This window comes from Piliocolobus tephrosceles, chromosome 20 (assembly GCF_002776525.5).
Source record: "Piliocolobus tephrosceles isolate RC106 chromosome 20, ASM277652v3, whole genome shotgun sequence".
NCBI lineage: Eukaryota > Metazoa > Chordata > Mammalia > Primates > Cercopithecidae > Piliocolobus > Piliocolobus tephrosceles.
In genome coordinates, this window is record NC_045453.1 from 7,570,589 (window position 1) to 7,596,874 (window position 26,286).

The 26,286-nt window shown below is 42.1% G+C and overlaps 1 protein-coding gene across 8 annotated transcripts in view; it reads right to left on the reverse strand.

The window, feature by feature from the left end:
• Positions 1–26,286, reverse strand: part of NCOA6 (nuclear receptor coactivator 6) — a 119,208-nt gene that overhangs the window by 69,708 nt on the left and 23,214 nt on the right. For all 8 annotated transcript variants that reach the window (XM_023220486.2, XM_023220485.2, XM_023220491.2 and 5 more), the window contains one exon: positions 11,508–11,621. The gene's annotated coding sequence lies outside the window, so the exon portion shown is untranslated. The remainder of the gene's footprint in view (positions 1–11,507; positions 11,622–26,286) is intronic.

Consider the following 26,286-nt stretch of genomic DNA (forward strand, 5'->3'; position numbering starts at 1 on the left):
TACAAAAGAGCATTACAATGCATAGTTATGCATTCAACAGTGTATAATTCATAGTTCTATGAAAATTATAATTTATTTGACAATAAGGAAATACTGTAAGAAATTACAAAAAAGAAAAGCTATTTTAATTATGATATTCTAAAACAATTAGTTCTTACAGTTATTACCAAAAATAAAAATATACCAGTCTTAAATTTAACATTCTTTTTATTATGTTATATGCTACTTTTTTATAAGCCTAGAATGTCAGGAGAAGGGAACAAAGGATCACAAGAAAACAAAACAAGCACATACTTTTTGGGAATTATAGGCCTTTGGTTGACCCCACAGAGCAAGGGGCTCCCCAAGACTCCCCCTACTTCTGTCCTGACAAAAGTTTAAAAGGAGCCAAGGTTTCTAAAGCCCTCTTCTTTCTCCAAACTACAAAGCACAACCAGACCTGACTAATAGCAACTGCATGATTACTTAAAATTCTGAAGTCTTTCATGAGCCAATTTAAACAACGTTTAAAGGGTTATTAACAGTGGAATGGCTGAAAATAATGATTCAGAAATAAACACTTAAAAATTCTTATATGAAAGGGCTGGGTGCAGTGGCTCACACTGGTAATCCCAGCACTCCGGGAGGCCAAGGTGGGCAGATCACTTGAAATCAGGAGTTTGAGACCAGCCTGGCCAACATAATGAAACCCTGTCTCTACTAAAATACAAAAATTAGCTGGGCGTGGTGGTGTGTGCCTGTATTCCCAGCTACTCGGGAGGCTAAGGCAGAATTGCTTGAATCCGGAAGGGCAGAGGTTGAAGGAGCCGAGGTCGTGTCACTGCACTCCAGCCTGGGCAACAGAGTGAGACTCCGTCTCAAAACACACACATACACACACACCCACACACACAAAACAAACCAAAAAAGGGGTTGATAGACGTTTATGAAGATAAAGAACCGTGTTCTGGACAGAATTAAATTGCTTCCTAACTTTTAGGTATAAAGAAGTTACATTTCCTGCTATTTTCAGGTATACTGCTTACCAAAAAGTACATGTAGATCACACAGTGTGGCCATTTCCTCTGTTAGCTTTGGGACTGAAGATCACATACTTAACCCAAAAGTAAATGAATGAACATTAATTTCCAGCATTTGTGGTAAGCAAAAATGGCATGGAAACCTAAGAACCTCCCACAAATGTTCTAATAAAATAATCCCTTATAATTTTAACTATAATACAACATTGATTGATTGACTGACTGAGACAGAGTCTCATTTTGGTGCCCAGGCTGCAGTGCGGTGGCACAATCTCGGCTCACTGCAACCTCCATCTCCCAGGTTCAAGTGATTCTCCTGCCTCAGCCTCCTGAGTAGCTGGGACTACAGGCAAGCACCATCACGCCCGGCTAATCTTTTGTAGTTTTAGTAGAGATGGGGTTTTGCCACTTTGCCCAGGCTGGTTTCGAACTTCTGAGCTCAGGCAAGCCACTCACCTTGGCCTCCCCAAGTGCTAGAATTACAGACGTAAGACACCGTGTCCAGCCTTTTATTTATTTACGGCACTTATTTATATTATTAAAATATTATAAATTATTACTTTATACTTGTAACTATAATTACAAGTTTCTTTTAAAAAAAAGGATAAGAAAATTAATCCCCTAAAAAGCAACTATATTAGGTTGGTAGGATCATTGATAAATTTTATTTTCCTATTTTCCAAATATGCTGCAAATCATTAGGAAATACAAAACTGCTGTAATATGGTTATATTCCTTGCATAAATGAAAAAAAGTAACTGAAAAACTGTTTAACTTTTTTTTGAAATTTATTTTTTTGAGACAGGGTCTTACTCTGTTGCTGGAATGCAGTGGCACAAACATGGCTCACTGCAGCCTCAACCTCCTGGGCTCAAGTGATCCTCTCACCTCAGCTTCCCAAGCAGCTGGATTACAGGCATGTACCACCATGCCCAGCTAATTTTTAAAATTTTTTATAGAGATTGCATCTTGCCATATTGCCCAGGCTGGTCTCAAACTCTTAGGTTCAGGTGATTCTCCCACCTTAGCCTCCCAAAGTGCTGGGATTATAGGCGTGAGCTACCATGTCCAGCCAATTTTTCTTTTTTAAATAGTGAGGCTGGTGGATGGCTTGAGGGCAGCAATTTAAGACTAACCAGGGCAACACAGTGAGACCCTGTCTCTACAAAAAATAAAAAAATTAACTGGGTGTGGTAGTGCATGCCTATAGCTCCAGCTACTCAGGAGGCTGAGGTGGGAGGATCCCTAAAACCCAGGAGTTTGAGGCAGCAGTGAGCTACAATAGTGCCACTGCATTCCAGTAAGGGTGATAGCAAGATTTTTGACTCTAAAAATAAAAATAAAATAGGCCGGGCGCGGTGGCTTATGCCTGTAATCCCAGCACTTTGGGAGGCTGAGGTGGGTGGATCACCTGAGGTCAGGAGTTCGAGACCAGCCTGGCTAACATGGTGAAACCCTGTCCTTACTGAAAATACAAAAATCAGCTGGGTGTGGTAGCAGGCACCTATAATCCCAGCTACTTGGGAGGCTGAGGCAGGAGAATCACTTGAACCCGGGAGGTGGAGGTTGCAGTGAGCCGAGATCGCACCACTGCACTCCAGCCTGGAGGACAAGAGCAAGACTTCGTCTTAAAAATAAATAAAAAAATAAAATAAAATAATTGCTAGTGACTAAACTTCAACAGCAAAGGCTTTGCAAAAACCAACCTAAGCAACCTTTGGGGAAAAAACTCCTCTGTTATAAGTAAATATAGAAAAAATACTTCCAAATTTGAGCAGAGCACCTTGTGTTCTGGCAATTATATCCTTTTCCCGTACTATGACTGTTACAATGAAACTGATTTGGGTGGTTAAGAAACAACAGCAGGGTCAGTGGCTCATACCTGTATTCCTAGCTTGGGAGGCAGAGGCATGAGGCCTGCTTGAGCCTAGGAGTTCCAGATCAAGCTAGGTAACAGCGAGACCATGTCTCAATTTTTTTAAAAATTAAAAAAAACAAAAGAAACAACAGCAGTCAGAAAATCTCAAATTAATACCACTGCCCTTATTTAACTGCCATCTGCATTTTACAGATTTTTTTTTTTTTTTTTTGGAGGCAGAGTTTTACTCTTGTTGCCCAGGCTGGAGTACAATGGCACAATCTTGGCTCACCGCAACCTCTGCCTCCCAGGTTCAAGCAATTCTCCTGCCTCAGCTTCCCTAGTAGCTGGGATTATAGGCATGTGCCACCATGCCCAGCTAATTTTGTATTTTTAGTAGAGGAGGGGTTTCTCCATGTTGGTCAGGCTGGTCTCGAACTCCCGACCTCAGGTGATCCACCTGCCTCGGCTCCCAAAGTGCTGGGATTACAGGCGTGAGCCACTGCGCCCGGCCCATTTTACAGATTTTTAATAAACTTTAGAGGTAATTAAACACAACTAATAAAGATTTTTAGGGCTTAAAAGTTGCTGCTTAACAGGAAAAATGATGACTGCCTACAAAGCTATAGCTATTTAGCAACTATTCCAAAGTTGGAACAACTGCAAGAAAACAATTTAAAATCTAAGAAACATTTTCCAAAAGAATCTTTAACCAGAAAGGAGACTAACTAAAAAGCCTGGACTTTGATAGTCTCCCTAAATAGGCCGTTGGTCATGACATGAGGACTGTGTATCTAGATCTGGAAAACTTTATGCTGGCAGATACAGGAACTGTCAGTTTAACAATACTATGGGCACTACACAGTACTTTATTTATTTATTTTATTTTTTTTTTGAGACGGAGTCTCGCTCTGTGGCTCAGGCTGGAGTGCAGTGGCTGGTATCAGCTCACTGCAAGCTCCGCCTCCCGGGTTTACGCCATTCTCCTGCCTCAGCCTCCCGAGTAGCTGGGACTACAGGCGCCCGCCACCTCGCCCGGCTAGTTTTTTGTATTTTTTAGTAGAGATGGGGTTTCACCGTGTTAGCCAGGATGGTCTCAATCTCCTGACCTCGTGATCCACCCTCTCAGCCTCCCAAAGTGCTGGGATTACAGGCGTGAGCCACCATACCCGGCCAACAGTACTTTAAAAAAAAAAAAAGAGAGAGAAATTGAAAGTCTATGAAATATTGCTGGCCTTCCCTCCAAAAAAATAATTTTTAAAGAAACTTCTTTGGTTGGTGGGCTATTTATTATTGCCTCAATTTCAGAACTTGTTAATTGATATATTCAGAGATTGTTTCTCCCTGGTTCAGTCTTCCTGGTTCAGTTCAGAGTGTATGTGTCTAGGAATTTATCCATTTCTTCTAGATTTTCTAGTTTATGTACATAGAGGTGTTTATAGTATTTCTGTGGTATCAGTGGTGATAGCCCCCTTATCGCTTCTGATTGTTTATTTAATTCTTCTTTCTTCTTTATTAGTCTTGCTAGTGGTCTATTATAGCTAGTGATCCATCAATTTTTTTTAATTTTTTTTTTTATTTTTCAAAAAACCAGCTTCTGGATTCACTGATTTTTTGAAGGGTTTTTCGTGTCTCTATCTCCTTCAGTTCAGCTCTAATCTTGGTTATTTCTTGATCTTTTGCTAGCTTTGGGGTTTATTTGCTGTTCATTTTCCAGTTCTTTTAGTTGAGATGTTAGATTGTTAACTTGAGATCTCTCTAGCTTTTTGATGTGGGCATTTAGTGCTATAAATTTCCCACTTAACACTGTTTAACACTGTCCCAGAGATTCTGGTATGTTGTCTCTTTGTTCTCATTAGTTTCAAAAAACTTCTTGATTTCTGTCTTAATTTCATTATTTACCCAAAAGTCATTCAGGAGCAGGTTGTTCAATTTCCATTTAGTTGTGTGGTTATGAGTGAACTTCTTAATCTTGAGTTCTAATTTGTTTGTGCTGTGATCTGAGAGACTGTTATGACTAAATAGGATTCCCTATTTAATAAATGGTGCTGGGAGAACTGGCTAGCCATATGCAGAAAATTGAAACTGGACCCCTTCCTTACACCATCCTTACAAAAATTAACTCAAAATGGATTAAAGACTAAACTGTAAAACCCAAAACTAAAAAATCTCAGAAGAAAATCTAGGCAGGCTGGGCGCGGTGGCTCAAGCCTGTAATCCCAGCACTTTGGGAGACCGAGACAGGCGGATCACGAGGTCAGGAGATCAAGACCATCCTGGCTAACACGGTGAAACCCCATCTCTACTAAAAAATACAAAAAACTAGCCAGGCGAGGTGGCGGGTGCCTGTAGTCCCAGCTACTCGGGAGGCTGAGGCAGGAGAATGGCGTAAACCCGGGAGGCAGAGCTTGCAGTGAGCTGAGATCCGGCCACTGCACTCCAGCCTGGGCAACAGAGCGAGACTCCGTCTCAAAAAAAAATAAAAGAAAATCTAGGCAATAGCATTCAGGACATGAGCATGGGCAAAGATTTCATGACAAAAATGCCAAAAGCAATTGCAACAAAAAAATTGACAAATGGGATCTAATTAAAATAAAGAGCTTCTGCACAGCAAAAGAAACTATCATCAGAATGAACAGACAAACCTACAGAATGGGACAAAATGTTTGCAATCTACCCATCTAACAAAGGTCTAATATCCAGAGTCCACAAGAAACTTAAACAAATTTATCAAAAAAAAACCCCATTAAAAAGTGTGCTTTCAGGTCTCTCCTGCCTCCACTCTTATCGTCCTCCAATCTGTCTCCAGGCAGCAGCCAGAGGGATCTTTTTAAAACACAAAATAGGCCAGGTGTGGTGGTTCGGGCCTGTAATTCCAGCACTTTGGGAGGCTGAAGTTGGAGGATATTTTGAGACCACTCCTGCCAACACAGTAAGAGCCCGTCTCTACAAAAAAAAAAAAAAAAAATTAATTAATCAGGTGTGGTGATGCACACCTGTAGTCCCGGCTACTCGGGAGGCTAGGGTGGCAGAACTGTTTGAGCCTGGGAGGTCAAGGCTACAGTGAGCTGTGATTGTGCCACTACACTCCAGCCTGGGTAAGAGAGCAAGATCCCGCTCTTAAAAAAAAAAATTAAAAGAGCAAGATCTATTTTAGAGATAGCCTAACAGGCCTAGGAAACAAGTTATTGAGGAAAAACCTCAAAACAAACTTTGCCACTTACAAATTAACCTGTATTTGATGCAGGATAGGCAAGCCCCCAAAGTGGGGTTTAGCCTTCAAGCGTTCTTGGCTTCACTCAGGAAAGAACTTAAGGGTGAGCCAGGGTAGGGTAGAAGAAAACAGCTCTATTGAAGCTGCAGTGTTACAACTCTGTGACTGCTCCTGCAGAGCAGGACTACCCCACAGGCAGTGTGCTGAGACTAGCAGCTCAGGGCAGTTTTGCAGTTATATTTACACCAAATTTTTTTTTTTTTTTTAATGGAATCTTGCTCCATTAAATGGAATCAGCTCCTAGGCTGAAGTGCAGTGGTGTGATCTCAGGTCACTGCAACCTCCGCCTTCCAGGTTCAAGCAATTTTCCTGCCTCAGCTTCCCAATTAGCTGAGACTACAGGCGGACGCCACCACGTTTGACTAATTTTTTGTATTTTGGTAGAGACGGAGTTTCACCGTGTTGCTCAAGCTGGTCTCAAACTCCTGAGCTTAAGCAATCCGCCCACCTCGGCCTCCTACTGTACCCGGCCAGGAGTTATATTTATATCTACTTTCATGTATTTATTTATTTTAATTTTTTTGAGATGGAGTCAGGCTCTGTCTCGCCCAGGTTGGAGTGCAGTGACACATTTTAGTGGAGATGGGTTTCACAGTGTTGCCCAGGCTGGTCTCAAACTCCTGACCTCAGGTGATCCACCCGCCTCAGCCTCCCAAAGTGTTGGGATTACAGGCGTGAGCACCTGGCCTATACCTACTTTTAAGCGTGTAGATTAACAGGTGGTTTATGCAGAAATTGCTAGCAAAAGTATGGTAACTTGGGTCATTGCCATGGAGAGGGTTGGTAAGTCCTGGGTGTTGTCATGGCAATGATAAACTGAAATGGCACACCGGTGGACATGTCTTATGAAAAGTTGCTCCTGCCCCACCCCTGTTTTAGCTAGTCCTCAATTTGGTCTGGTGTTCAAGCCCTGCCTCTGGAGTCGATTCCCACCTCCTACCTCATAGGCTTAACTGAATGACAGCTAGTTTTTAAAGTTGAAGATTAAATAAACAGCCTGTAATCCCAGCACTTTGGGAGGCCGAGGCAGGTGTATCACCTGAAGTCGGGAGTTTGAGAACAGCCTGACCAACAGGGAGAAACCCCGTCTCTACTAAAAATACAAAATTAGCTGGGTGTGGTGGTGCATGCCTGTAATCCCAGCTACTGGGAGGCTGAGGCAGGAGAATCACTTGAACCTGGGAGGCGGATGTTGCGGTGAACCGAGATAGCGCCATTGCACTTCAGCCTGGGCAACAAGAGTGAACCTCTGTCTCAAAAATAAATAAATAAATCTCTTTAGCAGGTTGATATTTTGCCTTGGTGTGCCAATGAATTGCTAGATTATGTTTTAAGTTCAAAGCATCTCAAAATTTCAAGTTACAACTTACAAAAAAGTATACACCATAGGTTACGTGGGGGCCTGATATTAGGAAATCAACAATTCATCTAAGTGCTATATGAAGCAGCATCTAGAAAGCTTTATTCAACAAACTTTGAGGGAACTATGGTAGTACTAATGAGAAAAGTTAAGTGAATAGTAGTGATCAAATGCAATTTCTTCAAGTTTCAATCTATTGAAGTCAACCAATGACAACAATGGTATCTTTCTTACTCATCTAACAAATAATTTATCTTTAGAAAAATGTAAGGATAAAAAGTTATTGTAAAGCCCTACAGGGAGGAAATCCAACAGTTTTTCTGACTATTGAGGCATCAAATACCTGACATTGTATTTACAAGTAGGTATGTTGATACTGTGTCACAGGTTTATCAGCAGTTCCGCAAATTCCTACTCCAACTTTGCATAAAGGCTTACTATGGCTAGGTGTGGTGGCTCACATCTGTAATCCCAGCACTTTGGGAAGCCAAGGTGGGCAGACAGCTCAAGCTCAGGCTTTTGAGACCAGCCTGGGGAACATGGTGAAACCCCATCTTTACAGAAAGTACAAATATTAGCTGGGCCTGGTAGTGTGTGCCTATAGTCCCAGCAACTCATGAAGCTGAGGTTGTGGTGAGCTGAAATTGTGCTACTGCACTACTGTTGCTCTGAGCAACAGAGTGAGACTCTGTCTCAAAAAAATTAAAAATGATTATAAACACTCAGTAAATGTCAAAGTGTTACAGTCACACACAGCATAACAATAAAATAATATTCTTTATGGCAATTATTCCTGCCTTAAATGGAAGAATATTCACTGAAAGAAAAAAATGTAAAAACAAAATTTAAGAAAGGCCGGGCATGGTGGCTCACACCTGTCATCCCAGTACTTTGGGAGGCCAAGGCAGGTGGATCACTTGAGGTCAGGAGTTCGAGACCAGCCTGGCCAACGTGGCAAACCCCGTTTCTACCAAAAAAAAAAAAAAAAAGAATAACTCTAAATTACACATATGTTCACAGCAACATTATTCACAATAGCCAAAAACTCAAATGTCCATCAACAGGTGAATGGAGGCCAGGCGCGGTGGCTCAAGCCTATAATCCCAGCACTTTGGGAGGCCGAGACGGGCGGATCACGAGGTCAGGAGATCAAGACCATCCTGGCTAACACGGTGAAACCCCGTCTCTACTAAAAAATACAAAAAACTAGCCGGGCGAGGTGGCAGGCGCCTGTAGTCCCAGCTAACTCGGGAGGCTGAGGCACGAGAATGGCATGAACCCGGGAGGCGGAGCTTGTAGTGAGCTGAGATCCGGCCACTGCACTCCAGCCTGGGTGACAGAGCAAGACTCCATCTCAAAAAAAAAACAGGTGAATGGATAAACAAAGTGTGGTAGATACATATAGACAGAATATTATTTAGATATAATAAGGAATGAAGTGCTGATACATGCTACAATGTAGATAAACCTCAAAAACCATATGCTAAGTAACAGCAGTCAGACATAAAAGGTCATATATTGCACAATTCCATTTATTTATTTTATCATTACTATTTATTTATTTATTTGAGAGGGAGTCTCGCTTTGTCGCCCAGGCTGGAGTGCAGTGGCATGACCTTGGCTCACTGCAAGCTCCACCTCCCAGGTTCACGCCATTCTCCTGCCTCAACCTCCCAAGTAGCTGGGACCACAGGTGCCCACCACCACACCCGGCTAATTTTTTGCATTTTTAGTAAAGACGGGGTTTCACCGTGTTAGCCAGGATGGTCTCGATCTCCTGACCTTGTGATCTGCCCGCCTCGGCCTCCCAAAGTGCTGGAACCACAGGCGTAAGCCACGGCAGCCGGCCAATTATTATTATTTTTGAGATGGAGTCCGACTCTGTCACCCAGGCAGGAGTGCAGTGGCGTGATCTTGGCTCACTGCAACCTCTGCCTCCCAGGTTCAAGTGATTCTCCTGCCTCAGCCTCCCAAGTAGCTGGGATTACAAGCACACACCACCATGCCTGGCTAATTTTGTTTATTTTTAGGAGAGATGAGGTTCACCATATTGGCCAGGCTAGTCTCAAACTCCTGACTCAAGTGATCCACCTGCCTTGGCCTCCCAGAGTGTTGGGATATCAGGCGTGAGCCACTGCACCCGGCCTAATTTGTATGAAATATCTAGAATAGGTAAATTCATAGAGACAGACAGAAGGATTAGTAGTTGTGAGTGGGAGCGGGATGGGGAATGGGACATCTTAATGGTTATGAAGTTTCATTTTGGAGTGACGGACATGTTTTGGAACTGGACAGAAGTGGTGGTTGTACAATGTGAATCTACTAAATGCCACTGAATTGTTCACTTTAAAATGGCTAATTTATGTTACGTGCATTTTAACCTGATGCATTTTTAACAACTCAGAACTCAGCCCACTCCACAGAGAAAGTAGCACATTTAATTTCTTCTCAAAACATGCTTTTAGAAAAATATTTTCCCTAGGTAATTTTTCTTGTATCTTTTTACTGCTTTAAAACGTCAATTGTGCACCCAGCATGAGTATTCTCTAAGTAGGGAGCGGCAGTCTTTGTTAGTCAGATGAAGATTTACACAGAAGAGTAGCTGCTTGTGGCAACAGCTCTACAGTGCTTGCTTCCTTCCCTCTTTGCTCCTAACAGCACTCCTTCTTTCCTCCTAGGATCTGTGAGTGAAGGACTGGTTGTACCTCAATGCACTGCTCACCCTGGCAGAAATGATGGGCTTCTGCTCCTGGCACAAAGTTCTTAAGTCTCAGAAAGAAAGAAAGAAAAAAAAAAAAACTTTCTAGATACAAAAACTACCTCTCAGCAACTTGCAAATGCCAGTGTCTTTAAGGAAAACCAGCAATAAACTCTTAAATTACATTTAACGTAAACAACGACTGCTTGCCAGAGTAGCCACTTCAACAAACTGAGATAAACATCTAAGGATGTTAGGGCACCAAGGCACATATCCAAGCCCCTGTCATAATACTGTACATGAAGGAAATTCTCAAAAGAAGGAGGAGGGCAGGGAGATGATGCAAAAAGTGTTTTAGTATTAACAACTTCTCATGTGGGCTTATGAAGCACTTCTGAAGAGTCCCCTGTGCCAATTTAAACCCATTATGACATATCTCCCAGCAGGGGACTGCCAGGATCTGTTATTGGAGTGCTACACAAAAGCTAGGAGGGAGGGAAATAGAAATTTCAAGATAAAAACAATCTAATTTTTGCTGGGCTTTAGCTCACCTCAGATCTAAATACAGTATCAAACTATGAGTTATGCCGAGTTTGCAACTTTCAACATATATTTATTTCTATTTTTAATCAAAGGTATTTATTTGAAGTACAATATCCTATTATAGTTTTTTTTTTTTTTTTTTTTTTTGAGACGGAGTCTCACTCTGTCCACCAGGCTGGAGTGCAGTGGCGTGATCTCAGCTCACTGCAAGCTCCGCCTCCTGGGTTCACGCCATTCTCCTGCCTCAGCCTCCCTAGTAGCTGGGACTACAGGCGCCCGCCACTGCGCCCGGCTAATTTTTTGTATTTTTAGTAGAGACAGGGTTTCACCGTGGTCTCGATCTCCTGACCTTGTGATCCACCCGCCTCGGCCTCCCAAGGTGCTGGGATTACAGGCGTGAGCCACCGCGCCCGGCCCCTATTATAGTTTTAATCAACATAAATTCTAAAAATAAGTATTGTTTACTGGTCTTTCATTGTTTTCTACAGTGAAACCTAAGATTATCATTTATAAAAAAGATGAGAAACTACATAGTTTGTAGTAAAAATCCCATTTAAAAACAGAAGAATGGCAGAATGGCATTTGTATTTTATTAAATGTCTCCAAGATTAATAAATGCATTCTAGACAGTTTTTCCAAAAAGAAAGACAGTATCAGAAAAAAGCAAAAGAATAAGCATTAAGGTGGCTTTATATAAGCCATTAAGTTGGCTTAATATATATACTAAGTTGGCTCTCATATAAGGTTTCACTCACCAAAATCTCTTTCTTAATTTTTATCATTTATCCAGGTCATCTTCTAAGTCCAAAGAAGCCGGCATTTTTAGGGCTTGGATTTCAAGGTAGCAGCCCAGCAGCCAAATCAAAATTCTAAAAACAAACAACAACAACAAAAAAAAAAAAAAAGAGAGAGAGAGAAAAATAAAATAAAGTAAAGCCACAGTATTATACAGAAATTACAGACATAACCTATCTTTTCAACAAAAGTCAATATAAATATCACAAGTTATCAAGTCAACATTGTCATTTTTAGAGAATGTTAAAATAGGGTTTTCATTAAGTCTACAAAGATTATCTTTTTGGAGATTTTTTTTTTTTTTTTTTGAGACAGGGTCTCACTTTGTCACCCAGGCTGGAGTGCAGTAACAGATGATAGCTCACTGCAGCTCAACCTTCTGGGCTCAAGCAACCCTCCCACCTCAGGCTCCCAAGTAGCTGGGATCACAGGCGTATGCCACCACATCTGGATAATTTTTTTTTTTTTTTGGTAGAGACGGGGTTTCACCGTGTTGCCCAGGCTGGTCTTGAACTTCTGGGCTCAAGCGATCCACCTGCCTCAGCCTCCCAAAGTGCTGAGATTACAAGCAAGAGCCACTGCCTGTAGCCTTTTTTGAGATTTTAGGCCACTCATCAGCAAGCATTCAAAGACTGTAGAAGCAAAACTCACAGACTTACACCAGTTTCACTTAGGAATCACAAAACTGTGACTTTAAGTCTTAGAGCCCTCTCTATACCTTCATTCCTAATTCTGTCAAATTAAGATGAATTAACATGTCACACTATTTGCATATGCTTACAGCCCAAAACAAAATATTTTGTACATATATGAAATACAAGACCTGCTTTTCTTTTTTTTTTTTTTTTTTGAGACAGAGTCTGGCTCTGTCACCCAGACTGGAGTGCAGTGGTGCGATCTCGGCTCACTGCAAGCTCCGCCTCCCGGATTCATGCCATTCTCCTACCTCAGCCTCCCGAGTAGCTGGGACTACAGGTGCCCGCCACCTCGCCCGGCTAATTTTTCTATTTTTAGTAGAGACAGGGTTTCACCGTATTAGCCAGGATGATCTCGATCTCCTGACCTTGTGATCCGCCCGCCTCGGCCTCCCAAAGTGCTGGGATTACAGGCATGAGCCACCGCGCCCGGCCAAGACCTGCTTTTCTAATAGGATTTCAAATTTAGCTTTTTAAACTTCACAAAGTTTTAGGTATAAGTTTTTTTCCTATTTTATCCATCATATCTATACATTATATTTTTCATTAAATTTTCAGTTTAAGTCTTGAAATATTCTTTACTGTAGATATAAAACATATACAGGGAACTGGCGTGGTGGTGCATGCTGGTGGTCCCAGCTATTCAGGCGACTAAAGCAGGAGGACCACTTGAGGTCAAGAGCTTGAGGTTACAGTGAGCTATGATCATGCCACTGCAATCCAGTCTGTGCAAGAGAGCTAGATCCTGTCTCTAAAAAATAATAATAATAAAGCCATAAAAGATTGATAAGTTCAAATGCAAAAAAAAATCAATTCTGCAAAGCAAAAAACATTGCAAATCAAAAAAACAACAAACTAAGAAAAAAATACTTGCAATCTTATCGGTGATAAAAGAACAAATCTCCCTATATAGAATGATATAGAAAAAAACATATATGCATAGGTATGTGTATGTGTATGTGCTTATGCAGACGTTTCAAATAAAAAGATCAATTTGGACAAATGTATAAAAATGGACAAAGAATATGATCAGAAAATTCACAGAAAAATAAATACAAATGAACATTCAAACATGACAAGATGTTTACCCTCACACAAAAGCAGCAAAAAACAATTTTTCACTCATCAGATTAGCTAAATTCCAAAAATTTGATAATGCACTGTTCCGGCAAGGTTATGGTGAAACAGGCACTCTTATTCTTTGCTGGTATTAGTGCAAAGTGGTACAACACCAGCAATTAGGTAATGTCTTTCAAAATCACAATTACAAGCTGGGTGTGCTGGCACACACCTGTAATCCTGGGTACTTGAGGGGCTAAGACAGGAGAACTGCCTGAGGCCAGGAGTTTAAGGCTGTGGTGAGCTATAACAGCATCTGTAAATAGCCACTGCACTCCAGTCTGGGCAACACAGTGAAACTTCATCTTTTTTTTTGAGACGGAGTCTTGCTCTGTCGCCCGAACTGGAGTGCAGTGGCCGGATCTCAGCTCACTGCACGCTCCACCTCCCGGGTTCACGCCATTCTTCTGCCTCAGCCTCCCGAGTAACTGGGACTACAGGCGCCCGCCACCTCGCCCGGCTAGTTTTTTGTATCTTTTTAGTAGAGACGGGGTTTCACCGTGTTAGCCAGGATGGTCTCGATCTCCTGACCTCGTGATCTGCCCGTCTCGGCCTCCCAAAGTGCTGGGATTACAGGCTTGAGCCACTGCGCCCGGCCGAAACTTCATCTCTTAAAAAAAAATTACTATTACATAAACCATTAACCTAGCAATTCCACTTCTGGATAGCAATCCTACAGATACACTTATCACCATACAAGATGACATATGCATAGTGTTATTCACTACAGCATTGCTTGTAATAGCAAAAGTTAGGAAATTACCCAGATGTCCATCAATAGGGACTGATTTAAATTACAGAACATCCATACAAATGAAATGCAAAAAAAAAAAAACCCGAAAAACAAAAAAACACACAGCAAGAAGGAGAATGCTGTCTGTGTACTGACACAAAAAGATTTCCAAGGTATATTTTTGAAAGAAAAAAACAGAGTAAACTATTGAGTACATTGCGCTACTTTTTTGGGGGAAAGGGGAGGAAAAATATTTTACATATGCTAGTGTTAAAATACCCTAGAAAGAAATATGAGACCAATAAAAATGGTTATCTTACAAGGTGAATTTAAAAAACGATGTTACACTGGAGGGAAGGAAGCACTCATACTAATGAGGAGTGTGTTACAAGAACACAGGAGCCAGTTTTAAGGGTTTTCCACTGGGCAAATTTGAGTCCATTTGAGTATTAAAAGAGAATGGGAAATTACTAAAATTGATTATATCATGAATAAGTAAGAATCCATGAATCCCCAGCAATAACTCAGAGAGAGAAAAAACAAAAAAACACCTCTTTGGCCGGGAGCAGCGGCAAACGCCTGTAATCCCAGCACTTTGGGAGGCCAAGGCGGGAGGATCACAAGGTCAGGAGATTGAGACCACGGTGAAACCCCATCTCTACTAAAAATACAAAAAATTAGCTGGGTGTGGTGGCGGGCGCCTGTAGTCCCAGCTACTCGGGAGGCTGAGACAGGAGAATGGCGTGAACCCGGGAGGGAGAGCTTGCAGTGAGCCGAGATCATGCCATTGCACTTCAGCCTGGGCGACAGAGTGAGACTCCGTCTCAGAAAAACAAACAAACAAACAAAAAACACCTCTTCCCATCTTTGGAGGTACCTATGACATTAATGACTTATTCTGAAGACTGGCAAAGAGAAAGAATTAAGCAATTTACAGCCTTTTTAGAAGGGTTCATCCTCAGTAGAGCAGCAAAGCTCTCTTTTACAGAAGACTACCAGTCAATAAATGTAGAAGGAAAGAAAGAATTTCAAAATCACCATTGTGCAACCCCAAATGAAATAAATGATTCAGGCAAGGATGATCATAGGTTGCAAAAAATCATTTTTGCATAATCGAAAATTGCTGGAAAACAGAAGGTTACCACAGTGCCAAAGGATCATTCCAGAGATTACTTCCTAATTGCAAAGGGGAAAAACTGAGTACCATTATAATGGGAAGATGTGACAGTCGCCAGCTTAATCTAGTGATCAAACTCAGCAACAATCAGAATGAGACTCTTCATTTATGCCTCCTGATGTGATGTAACTTTAAGTACACAGCCTAAGTTATGATGTATTATTACCAAAAGTGCCTAACCTGGGTCTAAACAAGTCTTCAAATGTAATTTCTCCTTCATAGGAAATTCAACAGATAGAGCAACAAGAAAAATCAGAAGAAAACATAATCTGACAGAACTAGAATATGGAACTTGCTACAATAAAACTGGTCTGGTCTCTTCAAAAAGCCAAAACCTTGGGGGGAAAAAATAGGGGAAAGATAGAGTTATAGATTAAAAGAGACTGAGAGTCATAACAACCAAATGCAATGCAGAAATGTTACTCACATCTGGTTTGAAGAAAACAGTCATAAAATAATTTTTTAGGCAGCTGGGGGAAACTGAATGTGAACTGAGTAGAAGATATTAGGGCATTATTTTTAATTTTCTGGGTGTGGTAATGTTATCTGTAATTAGGTAGAGAATGTTCTTTATTATTAGAAGATGCATGCTAAAGCACAGGGATAAAGTGTCATGTCTGCAGCTTGTTTTCAAATTATTCAACAAAGGTAGATATTACAAATATGGCAAAATGTTAACACTTGTTTAAACTACATGGTGTACACTGTATTATTGTTTCAACTTTTGTATATGTCTGAATTTTTTTTCTTTTTTTTTTTTTTTGAGACAGAGTCTTGCTCCGTCACCTAGGCTAGAGTGCTGTGGTATGATCACAGCTCACTGCAGCTTCAAACTCCTGGGCTCAAGTAACCTCCCACCTCAGCCCCAGAGTAGCTGGGACTACAGGTGCACACCATCATGCCCAGCTAATTTGTTGATTATTTGTAGAGACAGGGTCTTCCTATGTCGCCCAGGCTTATCTCAAACTCTTAGGCTCAAGCAATCCTCCTGCCTCGGCCTCCTAAAGTGCTGGGATTATAGGTGTGAGCCACCGCATCCAACCTGAAATTTTTCATATTAAAAAAGCTGGAACCAGGTATAGCAGCTCATGCTTGTAATCCCATCACTTTGGCGGTGCTGAGGGCAGACTGCTTGAGCTCAAGAATTCGAGATCAGCCTGGGCAACATGGTGAAATCCTCCCTCTACAAAAAAATACAAAAAATTAGCTAGGTGTAGTACCATGTGCCTGTAGTCCCAGCTACTCAGAAGGCTGAGGTGGGAGAATCACTTGAGGCCGGGAGGCAGAGGTTACAGCGAGTCGTGACTGTGCCACTGCACTCCAGCCTGAGCCTATAAGTTCGAGACCAGCCCAGGAAACATAGTGAGATATTGTTTCAACTAAAAAAAAATAATAATAAGAATAAACAATCAACTGGATTTTGTAGTCCCAGCTACTCAGGAGACTGAATTGGGAGGATCACTTGAGCTGAGGAGACTGAGGTTGCAGTGTGCCATCATCAGCATTCCAGCTAGCTGGAATTCCACTGCTTTCCAGCCTGGGCAACAGAGTGAGACTCCTGTCTCAAAAAAAAAAAAAAAAAAAAAAAAGTTGGAAGCAAAAGAGCATAGGGTCCAGGGAGCTGAGGGTGAGATCAAGACTTTTGACTGTGTATCTTTTCAAATAATGTTTTTCTTTTTGAATCATGTGACTATATTACCTATTGAAAACAAAAGTTAGCTATCAATAAAACCTCTTAAACCCTTAGTATCAATATTTCTGCTCTTACCTCATCTCAGGTATGCAACAACAAAAATATCTCCTGCTTTTAATCTCCTTTTTTGAAGGGGGCTCCTCTGGCCACATTTCCCCATGAGCCATTTGACTCATGATAAGAACCTGAACCACATCATTACCAGGTGCCAAGCCACTGCCACCATCTCCAACTCTGTATTCCCTTAGGCCAGTCTCTCCTATTTATCCCTATCTAATCCCATCCCACCCCCTTACCTCCAGGTAATAAACCTCCTTATTCACACAGTTTCTTTCCTCTTATCCCACTGTTGGCTCCTTCAACAATGTCCTATCATGTCAGTGTTGTGGCTCCTCTTGCTCACCTATTCTTCAGGCACACGAAGTCCACCTGCCTCTCCCCCATTCCCACTGGCTCACAAACTTGAAGTTTTAGAGCTAGAAAGTTGAATTTACAGAATATTAGTCTTATTTTCCCCACTCTTTCAGAGGAGGAAAATGGAAACACAGATTGTGTCTTTTTATTTATTTATCTCTTTTTCATAGAGACAGGGTTTTGCCATGTTGGCCAGGCTGGTCTTGGACTCCTGACCTCAAGTTATCTGCCCACCCCACCTCCCAAAGTGCTGGGATTACAGGCATGAGCAGCAGCACCCAGCCTGAAATAAAGTGAGTGGTTTTGTAACTTGACTAAAGTTACAAAGATTGTAGCAGGATCAGGACTGATCTTCTAACCTCAAGTTCAGTGCTTCTTGCACCATATACCAAACTTGCTTCTCACCAGGGTGATTTTACCCCACTGTATATACACAGCACACTATTAGTAGAAATATGAGAATGAAGGAGATTCGGTCTATCAAGCCAATACCCCCTAATTAGAACTACCCCAGCTACTCTGAAATGACTAAAGTCAGAATACCCAAGATCAAATGGGTATGTGCTTTGAAAGAACTTCACTGGCTCTCAACCTTGGCTCTACATTGTAATCATTTGGGAAACTTAAGAAAAATAACAATGCCAGGATCCAACCACGTCTGCACTATAGCCTGAGCTTTGGGTATTTAAACAGGCAATTATAATATGCAACCTAAGTTTATTTTATTATTATTTTTTCAACTTTTACTTTAGGTTCAGGGGATACATGTGCAGGTTTGTTCAACTGGTAAATTGAGTATCACTGGGGTTTGGTGTATGAATGATCCTATCACCCAGGTACCCAACAGTTTTTCAATCCTTACCTCTCTCCCTCCCTCTCCCTAATAGTCCCCAGTGTCTATTGTTCTCATCTTTACGTCCTTGTGTACTCAATGTTTAGCTCCTACTTATAACTGAGAAAATGCAGTATTTGGTTTTCTGTTCCTGAATTAACTTGCTTAGGATGATGGCCTCTAGCTGCATCCCTATTGCTGCAAAAGGTATGATTTCATTCTTTTTTTACGGCTGCATGGTAATCCATGGTGTATATGTACCACATTTTCTTTATCCAGCCCACCGATGGGCACGGAGGTTAATTCCACATCTTTGCTATTGTGAATAGTACAGCCAAAGTTTAGAACTACACTTCCAACATTATTTATTTTTCCTTTAAATGAGGTAACTGAGTAGGTGGGCAATGTAGCTAAACAATTTGCCCCAAGGAAGCAGGAGGAGGAGCAAGATGGCCAAATAGAAGCATCTACTGATCATCCTTCCCACAGGAACAACAAATTGACCAACTATCCACACAAAACGCACCTTGAAAACAACCAAAAGTCAGATAAGCAATCCCAGAACCTGGTTTTAACTCCCTGTCACTGAAAGAGGCATTGCAGAGGGTAGGAAAAACTTGAACTGCCAATACTACCCTTCCCCTATCCCCCGGCAGTGGCTGTGTGCCATGGAGAGAGAATTTGTGCACTTGAAGCAGGGATAGCACAGTTACTGTGGAATTTTGCATTGGAACTCAGTGCTACTCTGTCACAGCAGAAAGTAACCCTGGGCAAAACTCAGCCGCTACCCACATACCCACGGAGGGAGCATTTTAGATCGGACCTAGCCAGAGGGGAATCATTCATTTCAGTGGCTAGAACCTGAGTTCCAGCAACCCTTGCTGCCGTGGGCTAAAGTGCTCTAGGGTGCTAAATAAACTTGAAAGGTAGTCTCAGTCACAAGGACTGCAAATCCTGGGCAAGTCCTGATGCTGTGCTGGGCTCAGAGCCAGTAGATTTTGGGGACACATAATCTAGTGAGACATCCGCCAGGATGGCCAAGGGAGAGCTTGTACTACCCCTTCCCAAAACCCAGGCAGCACAGCTCACAGCTCTGGGAAAGACCCCTTCTCTCTGCTTGAGGAGAGGACAGGGAAGAGTGGAGAGGACAGGGAAGAGTAAAGAGGACTTTGTCTTGCAACTTGGATACCAGCTCAGCCACAGTAGGAGAGGGAAGCGTCCTGAAGTCCCCACTCTAGACCCTAGCTCCTGGATGACATTTCTAGACATACTCTGGGCCAGAAAGGAACTCACTGCCTTGAAAGGAAGGACTCAGCCCTGGCAGCACTCATCACCCGCTGACTAAAGATCCATGAGGCCCCAAATAATCAGCACTGGTAGCCAGGTGGTATTTGCCGTGGGGCCGTGGATGAGACTGAGACATGCTGTCTGCAGGCATGACCCAGCACATTCCCAGCTGTGGTGGCTACAGGGAGAGACTCCTTCTGCTTGAGAAAAGAAAGCAGAGTAAAGGGGCCAGGTATGGTGGCTAACGCCTATAATCCCAGCACTCTGGGAGGCCGAGGTGGGTGGATAACCTGAGGTCAGGAGTTCGAGACCAGCCTGGCCAACATGGTGAAACCCCGTCTCTACTAAAAATGCAAAAATTAGCTGGACGTGGTGGTGTATGCCTGTAGTCCCAGCTACTCAGGAGGCTGAGACAGAAGAATTGCTTGAACCTGAACCTGGGAGGCGGCAGCTGCAGTGAGCCAAGATCACACCATTGTACTCCAGCCTGGCCTGGGAAACAGAGCTTCCAGCTTAGGTACCGGAGACACTAAGCTACAAGACAAAGTTCCCTTTACTATTTGGGCTATGTAGAGCACTAAGCAGGTTCTTGGGGTCCCCAACTCCAGGACTTGGTTCTTGGATGGCATTTTCATTCTTTTTTATTCTTTTTTCTTTTGTCCCCTCTGACTGTATTTTCAAAGACGCTCTGGGCCTGCCCTGGGCCAGACAAAAGCGCATTGTCCTGAAGGGAGAGTCCTAGGCCTGGCAGCATTCATCGCAATCTAACTCAAGAGCCCTCGGGCCTTGAGTGAACACTGGCAGTAGCCAGGTGGTACCTGCTGCAGGTCTGGGGTGGTGGTGGCCGCAGGGAGAGATGCCTCTGTTTGGAGAGATGCCTCTGTTTGCAGAAAGAGGACAAAAAAATGGGAAGGACTTTGTCTTGTTACTTGGGTGCTAGCTCAGCTGTAGCAGAACAAAGCACTAGATAGATTCCTAAGGTTTCTGACTCCAGGCCCTGGCTTCCAAACATCTCTGGACCCACCCAGGGATGGAGAGAACTTGCCACCCTAAAGGGAAGGATACAGCATAGCTGGCTTTGCCACTTGATGACTGTAAAGCCCTAGGGCCTTGAGTGAATAACACAGGTGGTGGTTACTGCAGGCCTTGGGCGAGAGACCCAGTGCTGTGCTGATTTTAGGTCTGACCCAGTGTAGTCCCAGTGGTGGGGTGGCCACAGGGGTGCTTGTGTAACCTCTCCCCTAGCTCCAGGTAGCTCAGCAGAGAGAGACAAATTCCAATTGTTCAGGAGAGAGTAAGAGAAGAGAACAAGAGTCTCTGCCTGGTAATCTAGAGAATTATTCTGGATTTTACCTAAGACCACCGAGGTGGTACCTCTATGAGTCTGCAAGAGCTACAGTTTTACCACACTTGGGGTGCCATCTAATGTACATACAAATGCAGTGACAAGAGACTTAGATCACAACACTCAAGTCCCTTCAGATACTTGGGAAGCCTTCGCAAGAAAGATGGGTAAAAACAAGCCCAGACTGTAAAGACTATAATAAATACCTAACTCTCCAATGCCTAGACACCAACAAGCATCCACAAACATCAAGGTAATCCAAGAAAACATGACCTCACCAAATGAACTAAATATGGTACCAGAGACTAATTCCAGAGAGACAGAGATATGTGACCTTTCAGACAGATAATTCAAAATAGCTGTTTAGAGGAAACTCAATGAAATTCAAGAGAGCACACAGAAGGAATTCAGAATCCTGTCAGATAAATTTAACAAAGGGACTGAAATAATTAAAAATAACCAAGCAGAAATTCTGAAGTTGAAAATGCAACTGACATACTAAAGAATGTATCAGTCTCTTACCAGCAGAATTGATCAAGAAGAAGAAAAAAATGGTGAGCTTGAAGACAGCCTCTTTGAAAATACAAAGTCAGAGGAGACAAAAGAATGAAGCACATCTACAAGACCTATTAATACAAAATAACCTCAAAAGGGCAAATCTAAGAGTTATTGGCCTTAAAGATGAGGTGGGGTGGGGGTAGGGGGACAGAAAGTTTATTCAAATGAGTAACAACAGAGAATTTCCCAAATCTAGAGAAAGATATCAATATTCAAGTACAAGGAAGTTATAGAATGCAAGCCAGTTTAACCCAAAGAGTACTACTTCAAGACATTTAATAACCAAACTCCCAAAGGTCAATGATAAAGAAAGGATCCTAAAAGCAGCAAGACAATAGAAACAAGTAACAATTTTAAAAAATACAATGGAGCTCCAATACATCTGGCAGCAGACTTTTTAGTGGAAACCCTATAGGCCAGGATAGAGTGGTATGACATATTCCAAGGGCAAAAGGAAAAAAACATTTACTCTAGAATAGTATATCCAGTGAAAATATCCTACAAACATGAAGGAGAAATAAAGACTTTCCCAAACAAAAGCTGAGGGATTTCATCAACATCAGACCTGTCCTACAAGAAATGCTAAAGGGAATTCTTCAATCTGAAAGCAAAAGATATTAATGAGTAATAAGAATCATCCGAAGGTACAAAACTCACTGGTAATAGTAAGTACCCAGAGAAACAGAATATTATAACACCGTAATATTACTACTCATATCTCAAGATATGAAAAGATAAACAAAATTGACAACCTTTAACCAAACTAACAAAAAGAGAAGACCCAAATAAATAAAATCAGAGATGAAAAAGGAGACATTACAACTGATACTTCAGAAATTCAAAGGATCGTTACAGGCTACTATAAGCAACTATATGCCAATAAATGGGAAAACCTAGAAAAAATGAATTCTTAGACACATACAACCTACCAACATTAACCATGAAAAAATCCAAAACCTGAACAGACCAGTAACAAGTAACAAGATCAGGTGAAACACTGTCTCTACTAAAAATACAAAAGTTAGCCAGGCATTGTGGCACATGCCTGCAGTCCCATCTACTCGGGAGGCTGAGGCAGGAGAATCACTTGAACCCAGGAGGCGGAGATTGCAGTGAGCCGGTATTACACGGATGCACTCCAGCCTCGGCGACAGAGTGAGACTCCATCTCAAAAACAAAACAAAACAAAAAACAAGATCAAAACTATAAGGAAAAGCCATAATAAAAAAGAAGCCTGGGATCCAATGGCTTCACTGCTGAATTCTACCAAACATTTAAGGAAGAACTAATACCAATCCTACTCAACCTATTCCAAAAAATAGTGAAGAGAATAGTTCCAAACTCATTCTACAAGGCCAATATTACCCTGATACCAAAAAGAAACATCAAAAAAAGATGATAAACATCGATGCAAAAATACTCAACAAAATCCTGCAAATCAAATTCAACAACACATTAACAAATCATTCATAGGCCGGGTGCGGTGGCTCACGCCTATAATCCCAGCACTTTGGGAGGCCGAGGCAGGCAGATCACCTGAGTTCAGGAGTTCAAGACCAGCCTGGCTAACATGGAGAAACCTCATCTCTACTAAAAATACAAAATTAGCCTGGGCACAGTAGCTCACGCTTGTAATCCCAGCACTTTGGGAGGCCGAGGCGGGCGGATCATGAGGTCAGGAGATCGAGACCATCCTGGCCAACATGGTGAAGGTCTGCCTCTACTAAAAATACAAAAATTAGCTGGGCGTAGTGGTGTATGCCTGTAATCCCAGCTACTTGGCAGGCTAAGGCAGAAGAATCGCTTGAACCAGGGAGTTAGAGGTTGCAGTGAGCCGAGATCGTACCACTGTACTCCAGCCTGGCAACACAGCAAGACTCCGTCCCCCCCCCCCCCAAAAAAAATTGGTGAAAATATAAAAATGAAGTAATACTATGATCATATATTGTTTACATATTAAAATATGTCAGTTCATGAACTGTGAAAGAACTAAGCAAAATATAGGTTTAATTATATAATTACATTATTTTAAAATTTTTGCAGGTGGAAATGCACATGAATTGAAAGGCAAAATGCAAGTTGAGAATTATATATTTTTGTTTGTTTCAGTTTGTTGAGTCAGGGTCTCACCCTGCTGCCCAGGCTAAAGGACAGTGGCACAATTTCCAGCTCAATGCAGCCTTGATCCACCAGGCCCAAATGATCCTCCCACTTCAGCCTCCTGAGTAGCTGGGCCCAAGTGATCCTCCCACCTCAGCCTCCCAAGTAGCTGGGCCTACAGGCACACACCACCATGCCTGGCTAATTTTCGTATTTTTTGTAGAGACGGGGTTTTATCATGTTGCCCAGACTGGTTTCCAACTCCTGGGCTCAAGTGATCCACCCACCTCAGCCTCCAAAAGTGCTGGGATTATAAGCGTGAGCCACCATGCCCAGCGATTTATAAAATCAGAAATAAACATAATCAATGATAAAAAAGCTTGCTACACTTCATAAGTAATCAAAGAAAAACAGGCCAGGCATGATGGCTCACACCTGTAATCCCAGCACTTTAGAAGGCCGAGGCAAGTGCATCACTTGAGGTCAGGAGTCCAAGACTAGCCTGGGTAATATGGTGAAACCTCATCTCTACTAAAAATACAAAAATCAACGGGGTGTGGTGGCCCGCACCCATAATCCCAGCTGTTTGGGAGACTGAGGCAGGAGAATCACATGAATCCAGAGGCAGAGGTTGCAGTGAGCCAGTACGGTGACACTGTACTCCAGCCTGAGTGACAGAGCAAGACTTGGTCTTAAAAAAAAAAAAAAAAAAAAACAGAAAAAAAGAGAAAGTGAAATGTGTCTTTTGTCATCAAATTGGAAGATTTAAAAATAAAATAATTGTGGCAATGGTACAATGAAATAGATTAACATTTACATTTTGCTTAAATATAAGCAAACAGAATCACCCTTAACATCTTAACCATAAGCTTAACAATCTAGGAATTTAATCCAATGAAATAACTGAAAATGTGGTCAAAGATTTATATTCAAAGAAGTTCATCACTGACGGGGGGCAGTGGCTCACACTCGTAATCCCAGCACTTTAGAAGGCTGAGGCGGGAGGATCACTTGAGGTCAGAAGTTCGAGAGACCAGCCTGGCCAACATCGTGAAACCCCGTCTCTACCAAAAATACCAAAAATTAGCTGGGTGTGGTGGTGCACACCTGTAATCCCAGCTACTAGGAGGCTGAGGCAGGAGAACTGCCTGAACCCGGGAGGCGGAAGCTGCAATGAACCGAGATGGTGCCACTGCACTCCAGCCTGGGTGACAGAGAGAAACTCGGTTTAAAAAAAAAAAAAAAAAACCTGAGGAAGTTCATCGCAGCTTGGACAACACAGTGAGATTCCATCTTTACAAAAGTAAAATTTAGGCTGAATGTGGTTGCTCACGCCTATAATTCCAGCACTTTGGGAGGCTGAGGCAAGCAGATCACCTGAGGTTGGGACTTGGAGACCAGCCTGACCAATATGGTGAAACCCCATCACTACTAAAAATACAAAAATTAGCCGGGCGTGGTGGCAGGCCCCTGTAGTCCCAGCTATTCAGGAGGCTAAGGCAGAAGAACCATTTGAACCCGAGAGGTGGAGGTTGCAGTGAGCCAAGATCGTGCCACTACACTCCAGCCTGGGCGACAGAGGGAGACCCTGTAATAAATACATAAATAAGCAAGCAAGATGGGTGTGGTGGCACACCTGTGGTCTCAGCTACTCAACAGGCTGAGGTGGGAGGATCGCTTGGACCTGGGAGAGGTTGAGGCTGCAGTGAGCCACGACTGCACCACTGTACTCCAGTGTGGATAACAGAGTGAGATGCTGTCTCAAAAAAAAAAAAAAAAAAGTTCATCAAAATATTCTGTTGATGGTTCAACAACAGAAGTGGTTAAACAATTTAAATATACTCAAATATTGCTTCCCATTGAGACTAATGTTTTTGAGAATACTTAACATCATGAGAAATATTTACATTTTAAATATAAAATATATGAAACATGTTATTTCAGCTTTTTCAAAAAAATTATTTTAATCACACATAATTGTACATACATATGGGGTACAGTATAATATTTTGATACATGTATACAATGTGTAATAATCAAATCAGAGTAATTAGCACATCCATCACCTCATTTATTATTTGTGTTGGAACATTCAACATCCTCTCTTCCAGCTATTAGAAAATATACAATAAATTATTTTTATTTATAGTCATCCTACAGTGCTAGAGAACACTAGAACTTATTAGTCCTATCCAGCTATAATTTTGTATCCATTAACCAGTCTCACCTTTTTACCCTTCCTGCACTCTTCCCAGACTCTAGTAACCACTGTTATACTCTCTACTTCTTGTAACTTTTTTTTTTTTTTGAGACAGTCTCATTCCGTCACCCAGGCTAGAGCGCAGTGGTGCAATCTCAGTTTACTGCAACCTCCGCCTCCTGGTTTCAAGCGAATTCTTGTGCTTCAGTCTCCCTAGTAGCTGGATTTTCAGGCACGCACTACCATGCCCAGCTAATTTTCTTGCGTATTTTTAGTAGAGATGGGGTTTTGCCATGTTGCCCAGGCTGACCTCAAACTCCTGGGCTCAAGCAATCCACCCACCTTGGCCTCTCAAAGTGCTAGGATTACAGGCGTGAGCCACCACACCTGGCCTATTCTACTCTCTACTTCTATTGTGATCAACTGTTTTAGCTTCCACATATAAGAACATATTTACCTTTCTGTGCCTGGCTTATTTCACTTAACATAATGTCCTCCAGGCTGATGCTTGTTGCTACAAATGACAAGATTTCATTCTTTTATGGCTGAATAGTATTCCACTGTGTATATATACTACATTTTCTTT